Source organism: Columba livia, chromosome 3, assembly GCF_036013475.1.
Source record: "Columba livia isolate bColLiv1 breed racing homer chromosome 3, bColLiv1.pat.W.v2, whole genome shotgun sequence".
Taxonomy (NCBI): Eukaryota; Metazoa; Chordata; class Aves; order Columbiformes; family Columbidae; genus Columba; species Columba livia.
In genome coordinates, this window is record NC_088604.1 from 39,310,305 (window position 1) to 39,323,246 (window position 12,942).

At 42.1% G+C, this 12,942-nt stretch overlaps 1 protein-coding gene across 10 annotated transcripts in view; it reads right to left on the reverse strand.

Annotated features, from left to right (window-relative positions):
- The window catches only part of BACH2 (BTB domain and CNC homolog 2), a 193,833-nt gene that overhangs the window by 100,975 nt on the left and 79,916 nt on the right, over positions 1 to 12,942 (reverse strand). For 9 of the 10 annotated variants that reach the window (XM_065059613.1, XM_065059614.1, XM_065059610.1 and 6 more), the window contains one exon: positions 4,447 to 4,551. The gene's annotated coding sequence lies outside the window, so the exon portion shown is untranslated. Of the gene's footprint in view, positions 1 to 4,446; positions 4,552 to 6,164; positions 6,205 to 12,942 lie in introns of all 10 variants that reach the window. The other variant, XM_065059617.1, reaches the window with a different exon arrangement.

The following is a 12,942-nucleotide window of genomic DNA, read 5'->3' on the forward strand; positions in this document are numbered from 1 at the left end:
GTAGGTTGCGCATGTCGAGCAGACAGGAATGACTCCAAGCCACAAGGAGACAGACTGTGAGGAGAAAGGCGAGAGACAGGGAATACTCCAAATGCCTGCTGCTGCACTGGTGTAGCCAAACTCCATGAGAAATGGGCCTGAAAGACTCAGAAACAAAAAACACAACCCTTTCTAGGTCTGGAAATAATTTCCACTACTCTTAAACACTGAAATACCAGCAGCACGGGCAGTTATCCCCTGTGAGGAAGCACATCCCTCTCGCACTAGTCCTCAGGCTGGCTCTCCCTGTTTCAACGTGCAAGTCTTTTGGCAGTATCAAAAGGCTTCACCCTCATGATGGAAGGGAGGAGGATGGTCTCTGCTGCACAAATGAGGAAGTCGGTCATGGGGCAGATGAAGGAGGTTGCCCAAGAACGCACAGGAAACCTGTGACCAAGGTGGGGAACTGAACCCAGACCATGAGTTCTAGTTGGGTGCCCAGTCCAAGCTGGGTGACTGACAGATCACCTCTTCTACCGGCACTTAGAAACGTAAGTTTGGTGGGATTTTTAATGAATGTATGGGGTTTTTTTTCATTTGTCTAGCCACTACGTTTCATTTCACTCACACTTCTGCTTTGTGGAAGCTTTTTATTCTGCTTCTCTTTTGTTTTGGCTTAAAAAAATCAACACAAATGAACACTAAAATGAGAATTTAACCTTCACTATTCGGTCCTCTTCCCTACCAACACCAGCCTCTCTCTGGCTCCCAGTGTTAAGTGTCCTTTACTTGTATGCTCTGCCATGACAACTATGGCTTCATCCAAACACATCAGTGATATTTAGAAGGAGATGTCTTATTCATGGTTTCAAAGAATTACAGCAACTGCTTATGCAAACAGAAGCGTTGTGAGACAGCAGAGCAGATCTGGTGGGAAAACCAGAGAAAGGAGATGCACAAAAAAGGCAAGCTTCAATGTAAATGCTCCAGTGCTGCCAGGCATCACATCAAAGTGAGCCATTGGTTGAAGAACAGCTACCAGTAAGCCACTGCATCAGACTGCCTAGAATGTTTCACTGTCTTGGCTAATGAATCACTGGGAAAATGTGAGTAATGTACTCATAGCCAGGGTAGTCTTCATGGTGGGTGAGAACAGTGTTTCTTCCATGATCGTGATGATCTGTGGTTTAATTGATATTTGAAAATGTCTTAGGATCTACCAGTGAAAGGCACATCATATGAATTTCTAAGATGAAATTCTGCGGTATTATACCATTTGCAAGGATGTGCAACAAGTCAAACCGTTATTTCATTAAATAATTCACAATGGCTGAATCCCTTACAGAAAGTCTCAAGATCTTGAGAGGGGAAAAAATACCTAATTTCCACTTGTGTAATAACTAGCACAGTGAGAAAGAAAAAGACTTCAGACTTTTGTGAGAAAATGCTGCAAAACCACAAACTTTCAAAAGTGCCCAATATGCTATTTTCAGCTTATCTGAATGCAGCCTAAACTATCCACAGCTAACCAAGGTGCATCAGAAGATTGTCATCATTCCACTTCCACCACAGGCTTTCAGTAACTATTGCCCACTGTGCATCCAAAGCTGTTAAGCCAGACATAATAACATGAGACCTTTATGCTTAAAGCAGCTGAGCAGCTGCAAAAATAACCTTCTAAAAATATTGAATATTTGGTCCTGGCTCAGCAGCTGAAAAAACAAGTACTGATTGAAAAAGACATTGTTTGATATTACTTAATAGTTGGGGAAAAACTACTCATGAATCATAATTAACATATATTTAACTATTTGAAAGTACACATCTACTGTTTGGGGCCTCAGGACAGCCAATACATGGCCTTCTGGCACCATTAAACAGACTAATTCAGATAAATTAGAAGGACATGAGGCAGAAAGCCACACTGGAATAGTGAATCCTTCAGCAACTGGTATAACTGAGATTGCCTCAGTAGTGTGTGCCACACAACACCAGGTCTGAATTTGCTCTATCAGAGTAGCAGTGACTATTGCAGGGTAAGTTAAATAAACAAAAGGCTCCAGCTCCTTGTGTCATAGCGACTCAAACACCATGACAAATGGAATGAAAATCAAGCGCTAACGGCAATAGAACAAAAAATTCCCTTGAAACAGCCTCAAGGCTTATGGGCAACTCTACAGCAGGCCCAGCTGTGGCTGGGTGGCAATGGGGCTTCCAGATAGCAAGTGCCACAGAGCCCTCTAAGAAAAGTCCAGAAGCTGCATCACTCCCGGAGGAGCCTCACTCCTGCCTCCCGCACTGAAACTGTGGCCAGCAGGGCTAAGGACAAGATCATCCCCGAGCATCTGACACTGGTGAGGCTGCACCTTGAAGCCTGTGTTCAGTTTTGGGCCCCTCACTGCAAGAAAGACATTGAGGTGCTGGAGAGAGTTCAGAGAAGAGCAATGAAGCTGTTGAAGGGTCTGGAGTACAAGTTTGATGAGGAGCAGCTGAGGGAACCGGGGCTGTTTAGCCTGGAGAAGAGGAGGCTGAGGGGAGACCTTATCACTGTCTACAACTACCTGAAAGGAGAATGTAGTATGGTGGGTGTTGGTCTCTTCTCCCAAGTCACAAGCAATAGGACGAGAGAAAATGGCCTCAAGTTGCCTCAAGGCAAAAATGGCCTCAAGGGGAGGTATAGGTTGGATATTGGGAAAAATTTCTCCATGGAAAGGGTTTTCAGGCATTGGAACAGGCTGCCCAGAGAAGCAGTTGAGTCATCATTCCTGGAGGTATTTAAAAGATGTGTAGATGTGGCACTTAGGGACATGGCTTAGTAGTGAACTTGACAGTGTTAGGTTAACGGCTGGACTAAGTGATCTTAACGGTCTTTTCCAATCTAAATGATTCTAGGACTCTATGAAAGCAACAGTGACTTGAGTCAGGGCATAAGTTCCAGAATTGGGTAGACAATTTACAAGCAGGATGCTATAAATGAGCATTTTGTCTTTTGCTAAATTTCTCATTATAAATTTTCTTAGAACTTATGATTTTTCTAAGTCCTAATTTCCCCTAAGCAACTCCCTTACTCTGCCTACTTGCCATAGCTGAGGTGTCCCACATTGACGACAGCAACCGGGTCCTTTTTTCATCTCATTCATATCCATCTACACAGAATGAGGCTGAGCACCCCACAGGTCAAGTAGGCACAAAGCAAGGATGAAATGCCAGTCAGCACATCTGGCAGGTAACTCCTAGCAGAGCTGAGGCAAGGACGTTTGTCTGACACAACACCTCACCTGGAGAGTGATCTAGGCATGTCAGTCTACCTGCACAGAACAAAAATCCACAAACAAGAAACCTGTTCCAAAAGATTGACTCAACTGCTTTACCACAGGGTTTGAAGGACTTGCAATTAGCATATATATTTTTTTTGTTTGTTTTAAAACTAGTTCATGTACAGCAAATGTACCCTGAAGGGAATATTTTGTGAGGTTCTGAGCAGTGTGAGCAGCCTGCATAGTATGCTTAACTTTAAGTGACTTGAGCCGTAGGTCACCTACCCTCCCACCCTTGTTCTCTGATGTGACCTTATTATCAGATGCCATTTCAAGGGAAATGCACTTAAGTCATAAATACTTCTTATATCATACTTCTCACAATCTGCATCAGCAGCAGCAGAAAAATGAAGGTAATATAAAAAGAGATAAAACAGTTATAAACTTTCAGGTCACAAACATCCTGAAATGGATTACGCTTTCAAAAGGAACTGTATAAACGGCTTGATGAGGTTTCCTTGGTGTACGCCTTGAAAGATGACGTTATTCATTTTAAGCGCAAACATGTTCCCAATGCCCTACTCAATGCAACTGGCTTGTAACCTGAAATTAGTCTTTTTCATCAACACACACTCATCATGGAGACAGATAGAGCTGACCAAATTCACTGTTGTGCACAGCCTGCTGAGGTTCCCTAGCTATACTCACAGCGTATCTGAAGAGATAAACCAGTACTCTTTTCTGATCAGTTGGTGCACCTACCCATGGAGTATTTTGAGTTGAGTCTGGCAGATCGCAGTCTATGTACATAGCACTTGCCCTAGCAGGGCTGTACCAGCATAACTAAAACACTGAAGTGTAAAAATACAGGCAGGGATGAACACTCATGAAACATGTATGCCACAGAGTGAATAGCAACATACACCAACATGTATTTTGGCAAATTTGTTTCTGAGCTTATATGTAGCTGCCTTTTCTCAGAAGCGTTCAGGTAATGTGTCACCGAGTTTCAGAGTAGGTCAGCAAAGAGCCTTTAAAAGGACTTTAGCTCTGTACTTCAGACATGGGAGTGCTCAAGGTCCCACATGAACTGCTACTGTCTACTAGATGTTAGAGTAAAACTATGAAATTACAAGGAACAATCAAACATCTAAAAAATGCCCCCCAAACTGAAGAAACCGTTTCATGCTGCTTTTGCAAAAATACTTACAACACAGTCCTGGAAGCAATTTCCAAGCAAGCCACCTGCTGCTCTAGACGGTTTACTGGATGGTGTCGCTCAACTCTTTCATACAAGCAGCACCTACAGTTATATCTAGAAAAAGAAATAAAACCAAAATTCTTTGTGAGCAAATACGCAAATATAGTCATCTTTCTTTTTAAAACCATAACCAGGCTAAAACTAGCTTTAGTAGGACTTGATCAAAGTTCTCATGCCAAGCTCCACGTGTGCTGTTCGCTTACAGGAACAAGCTCCAAGGCGCAGTCAAAGCCGACCTTGGGTGCTGAAGCTGAGAGTGGCTGCGCTTGAGAAAAAAGCCCCATGCTGAGCGTATCAAAGCAGCGAACAAACGTGCACAGCTGCTTTTCTCATCTAGTTCTACTTAAAGCATTCACAGGAAACACAAGACAAAATACTGGCGTTAGCGCCAAAAAATGTAGGTGATTTCAGCGAGGCCAGAAATTCCAGGCACCAACTTCTTTTTTCTCTCTCTTGAGTGGGTGTTCACTTCTAAGTTGCAGACGTGTTAGCAATTCAACGACTGAATGAATTAGTGTTCAACTTAACAGTCATTGTTAGGTTGGGAGGTTATTACTGCTTGTTCTGCTAAAGTGACAAGTTAAAATAGGTTTGTATCTGAAAAGTTGTTTTCTCCAACACATATTCCCCAGCTTTTCGTACCAAATAATTTTCTTCCATCACGTCAACTCCTATTGTATGAACCATCTCTGCCAGCTACACCACTGCAGCTGGGATAGGCAAGGAGAATCAGCAAAGAGGGACAGGCAAGGAAGAGAGAACTCAGCCCCCAACATTTCCCTTTGGCCTGCCATCTTAATTTTCCAGGCATTTTTTGTTGTTTACAAAAGACTTCTCAACAAAGGACTACACTCACATTTGCAGGACATGTTCTGCTTTAAAAGCAAGCAACCAAAGGCAAAATCCAAGAGTAACGAGGAGGCTCCACTTCATCTAGCCACGAGCCTGAGAAACCTATTTGCTCCCCGGCACTGCTTGGTGCACCAGATGGAAAGCTGCAATTTCCCAACTTTCCAGGTGATTGTTACTAATGGAAAACCCAAATTTTCAAGGTTGAGCTGACTGGTACGGAGGGGAGAAAAAATACTACCACATGTAGAATTTTTTGCAGACTCAGATCCATTTTGTACTAGTAAACGAGCTTTTATCCTTCCCTCCTTTTTTTTCTTTTCTTTTTTTTTTTTTTTTTTTTTTTACTTTTGGGGTAGTTCACAAGCTGCTGACAACTCACACTGTACTAAGAACTGTTCACACCGCACAAAGTGTTTACCACTCACAACTGATGCTAAAAATTAATTTACAGCACCGCAACAGCAAGCTTTGACAAACTGTCATGTGTTGACACAGTCATAAGTTGTTGGTTAAAAAAAGTAACACTTCCCTCTTCTGCCACCTCATGTTTGAGACCAGGGATGGGCACATTATGCAAAGTTTGGGGGTTTGTAAGCTTCACAAATGTTTGGGCTTCACAAAACAAGCTTGGTTGTGAAAATTTTTTCTCCTACAGCTATGAGCGTGTTTATTGCCAAAAAGACTCTAGCAAGAAAAAAAAAATCCCTTTCTTATCTACCAAGATCTGTGTGTTGTGCATAACTAGGAGAAAAGGCTATAAAATAAATCACCTTGCATGATACTTTTTCTAGATAAGATCATCCAGTGACAAATACCTTGTATCAATTACTCAGAGCTGCAGACACCACCCTCCTCCTGCAGAAAGGAAGGAAAAAAATATAGCTCCAAGTAAGAGTTTTAATTGTTCTCAGCTGTCACACAATGTTATCTTAAGTGAACTCCTTTATTTCTTGATTCTTCTGTATAGCTCTATACGGAAAAAAAAGCAACAGCATTCATCAGACAAGGTCCAAATCGATTTCCGTGTACTCAAGATAGTAAGCGTTAGCCAGCACTTGTGCCCAGGGCAGCTCTTAAATCTTAATTCCTCCTCTTCTTCCTCAGGGTAGGACAAATAATCTGTCCAGTTTACACCCTGGAATCAGCAATGGACACAAAAGTGGTCTCAGCTGAAATCAGCAGTGTTTCAGTGGCGATGCTACTGTAAAACATTAGGCCCACACAGGCATAAATCGAGGCAAAGAAGGGCAAGGATGGAGAGAACAAAATCAGCAGGAGATGACCAAGGCATGCATTTGGCTGAGGTGTCAACAATTTCACATTATTTTTATTTTTCTTGTCTTCTGAGGTTCAAGTTCCTCTGCATTCTTTACACTCTCAGGGTCTGCCATATGGGCTTTATGAGGGGCACTAAAAAGCCATCACTTCATGTTGTGCACCAGCAACCTGGCCTTCCAGCACTCCCATACCTCTCCCTAAGCTACATCCCCTCTCAGAGCACACACTGCGCAAGAATGCAGAGGAAATGCATTCAGGAAATTAACTTGGCCATACAAGTAATTCATTTTCTTTCCACACCCTCTTAGGACTTGTACAAAGAAGAGATGTTTCGAGTGGTTCCTAGGTCCTGAGGAGGGGCAATGCTGTACCTATGCAGAATCAATTCACCTGCCCCATGCCTCCGTCAGCGCGAGAGTGATCTGTGTAATTTCTCTACAAAACTCAAAACACATAACATCAACAAAAAAGAGCTCCTGCAAAACAGAATCATAGAATAATTTCAGCTGGAAGAGACTCTCAGGATCATCGAGTCCAACCATAACCTAACCTAACTCTAGCACTAAACCACATCCCTATGTGAACCTCCTCTAAATGCCTTAAGGGGGGATGAAATTTCATGTGGATTCTTCATTTGGTCACACCCCACACACCCTGTACAGAATTTCTCTACCATCTGAGATGCTACTCTGACAAATCACATGTATTACTCTCTGATCGATCTAATGGATGTAAAAAACATTTACGTCATTACAGCCGGGATGGACATTATCTTGTGCTGCTGACTGGAGCGATATCATTAGCTTAGACTGCTGTACATTTAGAAAAGCATTCAAGTGGCAACCTCCCTCCCCCAAAGTAACAAAAATGTATAAATATTTTCAGTGCATCACATGAAATGCTTTATTTCACTGGATTCAGCCCAAGAGTCAACAAAGTTGAAATACAGATGATTCAACTATTAAGTCAAAAACTTCAGCTGTGTAACTACCTAGAAAGTAACACTCCTTTTCTTCTACCTTGTAGGAAAACTGATAAATCCTAAGTTTTACTGTAAGTTACCTGAACTGCCCAAATATAATCTCTCCGGTGCATTTTTACTTCTTTACTGTATAGAAGGAAACACAAATAACTTAAACTTTATTACTTTAAGGATGGAAAAAGCCCAAGACATCCTCACTAACCCAATGAAGAACACTATTAGGAAAAAAGTGGGACTTGGGGTTTCATGTTTCTTTTTTTTTTTTTGAAAAAAGTATCCATTTACTTGTGACAGTTTTTTCCTGATGGATCCAACTTCTGAGTGTGAAGAAGCCACCCACAGGCAGAAGGGTCTTTCTTGCCAAGTCCCTTATGTGAGCTCGTGCCTGCTCTGACCAATGCAGGGACAGTGCAGGAAAGCCAAGAGTGTTCAACATCTGAGAGAAGTAGACCAAGGATCCCCTCTGGCCTTCCTGTACCATCCCTCTCTGCTCTGCCCTTCAGGTTTTGGCATAGGGAGCATGGCAAAGTCTTGGCTGACCCCACACCTGTGTTCCCTCCTGCTGCTATTTGCATGGCATTATTAATAGAATAAAGCTATAGAATCATAGAATCATTTAGGTTGAAAAAGACCTTTAAGATCATCGAGTCCAATTGTTATCCTCCCACTGTCAAGTCCACCCCTAAAACATGTCCTTAAGAGTCACAGAATCATAGAATACCATGTTAGAAGAGAACACAAAGATCATCTGGTCCAATCTTTCTTGGCAAAACCACAATATAGACAAGATGGCCCAGGACCCTGTGCAGCTGAATCTTAAAACTGTCCAATGTTGGGGAATCCACCACTTCCCTGGGGAGATTATGCCATAAAGATGACATGTGCCCCACAAACCCTCACCAAGATTTCAAAACCTAAAGGGAATATATGAAGCTGTCCTGCTCTCTTGATGATGGACACAAGTAACCAAAGGTATAAATATATATAGCGAATATTTACACTGCATATGCACTGGGTAGCCCCTGCCTGCATGGAATGCAGACTGTATGAAACAAACTCAAAAAAAGAAATTGCATCTTTCTTATTCCAGCCTACGAGGACAGGACACTAAGCCAAATGCTTTAGATCTGCGGGTGTTTAATAGGGCCTCTCCACTCCCAAAGCCAGTGGCAGCAGTGACTAACTACACCGTGGGCAATTTTCCTGTCTCTGCTCTGTGCCTGTCTTCACGTCACTGCAAAGGTCACGGCGTCATATCTGCTACACTGAGGTCTGCCGCCCACCAGCAAACAGGGAAGGAGCTTATCTGGACAGTCTGGCAGGACCTCCTGCGAGCATTGGGGGTGGGGGGAAACCTTGCAGCTTTCCACTGAGCAGGGTGGGGGGGAGGAAGCTTAAAAATGGTTCCAATTCTTAAACCTTCAGAAAGGACTTAAATGCTAAGAGTACTTTGAACTGAAAGGATCTCAACCCGCACCAACACTGTACAGCATGCTTTGCTCAACAAAGCCCAGGTCCCATACCTAATTCTTTCTCCCTTGCTGGAGAAGCAATGGGAAGCAATAGCTCCGTAAGCATGAAACGGTGGGAAAAGGCATCAGATCTTTGTCCCTGATTCTCCGGAGCACACATTGCACTTCCAGCCCTTGCAAGCAGAAGGAAGTTGGTGGCCTTGTCAAGAGTTTAATCCATGTTTCCCCTTTGCAGCTCCATAAAAAGGAAAGTGCAAGGACCCTTCAGGAGGCAGACTGGAAACCTCCTGCCACCTCCACCAATGCACTCACGTGCATACACGTGGGTATTCCTCCCCTTTGCTTTACAGTTTAAACCTTTTTCTAACTGCATACATTAATATATTTTTCATTACTTCCTCAGCGTTACATCTGTTACATGGTCCATAGCAATCAATGCCAGCATTAGCTACAGCATTACCACAGAAGCAAAACACGTGATTCTTTGAAATAGGATTCTTTTCTTCCCCAACTTCTCATAGCCATTTATTGCTAAATAAATCCATCTGATTTCTTGCTTGACTTGTGTCTACTCAGATCAAACCTTTACTAAAGCTAGAAGCATTTTGTTTCTAGCAAATATATTCCCATGCTCCCAAATCAAATCTCTATTTCTGGCTGAGACAATGTCATCCAACTTTTATTGTAGTGCAATGCTTCCAAACAAACGAACTTAAAAAATCAGTTAAATAGCAACACATAGCTGAAGGGCTCTAGAGGTTTATCTATCACATGGCAAAAACTACTCTTTGTACAGCATTTGTATAAGCTACAAATGCTACTGGAGGAATAAGCTACTGGAGGAATCTCTGGATGTTTCTGGGCCACCTCAGGCCAGAAAGGTAACTAGGTAACAAAGCAAATCATGCCAGGTTTTATGAGACCGTTAGCAAAAATGTTTAAATCACATCATTTTGGTTAGTACCTTGTGAAATCCTCCTATCTACTCCATGTGGTGTGACCTTCTGCATGCAACCTGGTTACAAGACAGGGGAAAGAATGAGCTCAGAGATTGATCTCACCTATGGTGCTGTGGCTGGAAGCCTTGCTTGACCTTTTGACCCACAGTGATTTCCGCAAGAGAAATCACTGCAGGAAAGGTACCAGTCAAAGTAGTTAACAAGTCCATCTTTTATCCCTGCTGATAAGGACAACTCAATGAAAAGGAACATGCTCCACCCAACAGCCAAGGCTGTTTTTCTTTACAGGGTGTTCAAGGAGCCACCACCCCCTTTATGGGGTGGTGAGACATGGCGGGGAAAATGTTACCAACTCTTTGGTATTTCCCCTAAATTATAAAAGCATCCCAGTTTCAGGAGTTGCTGGGCCGCAGTGAGGATGTGTTCAAAGCCCCGTCTGTTCAGCAGCGCAGATGCCAATGTTGGCAATACAAAAGTCGAAAAGGCACATGGGCATATGCAAAAGTTTACTTCAGCACAAAGCAAAGCAAGACCAGGACACAAGGATCCTAAATTAGTCCAGTTCCTGCCTTCCCAGTGACTTCCCTCACCATTGGAAAACCTTGGGTTTGGATTTTAGTCAAGTCTGGTTTACAGTGCTCAACTTTGGCTGTCAAAAAAAAAAAAAAATAAAACAACTCTGCTGGAATGCCTTACTCATTACACAGCCTTGCAAAAATTATTAGCTATGTTACAAGACATTTCCCTTTGGGAACCAGAAGGGGTGAAGAAAGGGGATGGAGAATGACAGTTTGTGGTTTCTAATGCAGAAGCAAAAAAATAAATAAGTAAGAAGAATACAGGATATAATGTGTTTACATTTGTCAAAACAAGTTTCCTGGAGACACAGCGGGTTCATGCTGCTGAGCTGTCACTTCTGCTAGAAACTGCTGCCTCATGCTATTGGGAGGTCAGTCACTGACCTACTTTCTGATAGAACTGAATTAATTTGCTACTTCTGTACACAAACCTGTTTTGTGTTGGTTTTTTGGTTTTTTTTTTTAAAGGAATATTCAGCAAACCCACAAAAAGCTACCTTTTATCCATCTTGGAGCTTCAACTGATGCTATGTGAGACTATTACATACCCTGGCATGGGACTCACTGTGCTTGGTCTGCTTATTCTTTTGGAAAAATCTGTACAGAATATTTGTAATGAGTTGACATTGCCAATAACATCTTCCCTTTTTGAACTCTGACATTACAGTAATACCAGCAATACAACCCACTACAGACAATAAGGGAGGCTAGAACTCGAACATACTGTGCTTTGTCTAGGCTGCTGCTGAAATAGATGCCTACCACAACAGGATTAGCTCCACAAATAGACAGATGCATGGCACAATATATTTATAGGATTAAAACACAAAGTTACTAATAGAAAACAAGATGAGTGGGTGAAACTTATAAATTGATCACTTCTTTATTCAATCATCCCCTGCACAGAGCCAGACAACAAACATCTGTGTTCCAGGAGCTGGTGATATGGGAGGAGCACTTAAACTAAAACATTATACTCAAAAACTGAAGTAGCAGAAGTAGTAGCAAAAGACGTGCTGTCTACTTGCTCTCTTTGTTTAATGGCTACATGCACGCGTCACTAAACAAATCCTTTCATTAAAATAAAACCATAGTGAAGGGTTTAATGGATCTTCCAAATCCTTGAACCATTGAAGTACCAGCTCTTGAAATCATCCCTAGCAATGCCACAATTGAAAGCTTCACTGCTTGGGTGGACTCATCTTTCCAGGTCTCTTGTGGGTAGCAGCACTGCAGCTCAGAAAGAGAAAAGTAGTGTACCAGTTCCATGAAAGCAGGGCCCTTCTGCATTACGGCTCCAAACTAACATTTGGAAGACAAGAACCCACCAACTAACACTTGCATCAGACCTCTTCAGCAACTTGGTCTCTTACATTCACCTCACCTTCTGTCTGCAAAGTGAAGATAAGCATCTTCTCCAAGTGCTTGGCTTGCTTAGTTCCAAACCATTGTGGGCTAGGCTTGCACCTTCCTTTGCATTTCCCCAGGGTCCAATCTAACAATACTGGAGGTGGTATTGTAGTACAAGACAACTAAGTGGTATCACAACAGATTTATGATCACTCGAGTTCCTGGACTTGATGAGGCTCATGTGCCAAAGATAACTATGCCAAATCCAGCACTTGCAACTGCAAGTGCTTTTTTGTCAACCTTTTCAGCTTTTATCTGTGTGTATTTGCAAGCCCTGAATCTGAAGTTCAAATAAATCCAATAATTCACTCAAATCCACTAGGATTTGAAAACATTAGGGAAGTGTCAAGATGTCATTGAGCTTGTTCTGCAGAAAAGAGTGCTTTATAGTTTCAGAAAGAAATAGACAAGGGAGCTATTTAACAAGATGGTGGCATATTGAAACATGGATAGATAAGTAATTAATAGCTACGTTCTCTAAGTGAAAACTTTTCTGAGTGAAAAATCAGTTTATATGAAAAACTACAAGTCAGTTGCTGCCATTTTGGGTGGATAAGAACTGTCATGCATGTTAGTATCTCCATTACCGTGAAGGATTTTACTCCTTTAAGGAACTCACAAAGACCTTCACATAAAACAGCATGTGGGAAGCCACGGAACTAACAGAAGGAGACATTCGTAACCAGAATTCTAATGAAAAACGTTATTAGGAATACATGAAAATGGGGGAGAACTTCTGTCACAAGAAGTTAATGTTATAGCAAGAGGTTCATTTTAGTCTCTTGGGAGCAAGAGTAATTGCACAGTTGTATAGAAGTTGTTATTAGGATACAGAACACTGGCCAAATGACCTATACATGTTGGTAGCCCAAAATATTTTGCTATTAAAAAGGTCCAGTATTCGACTAGTAGAT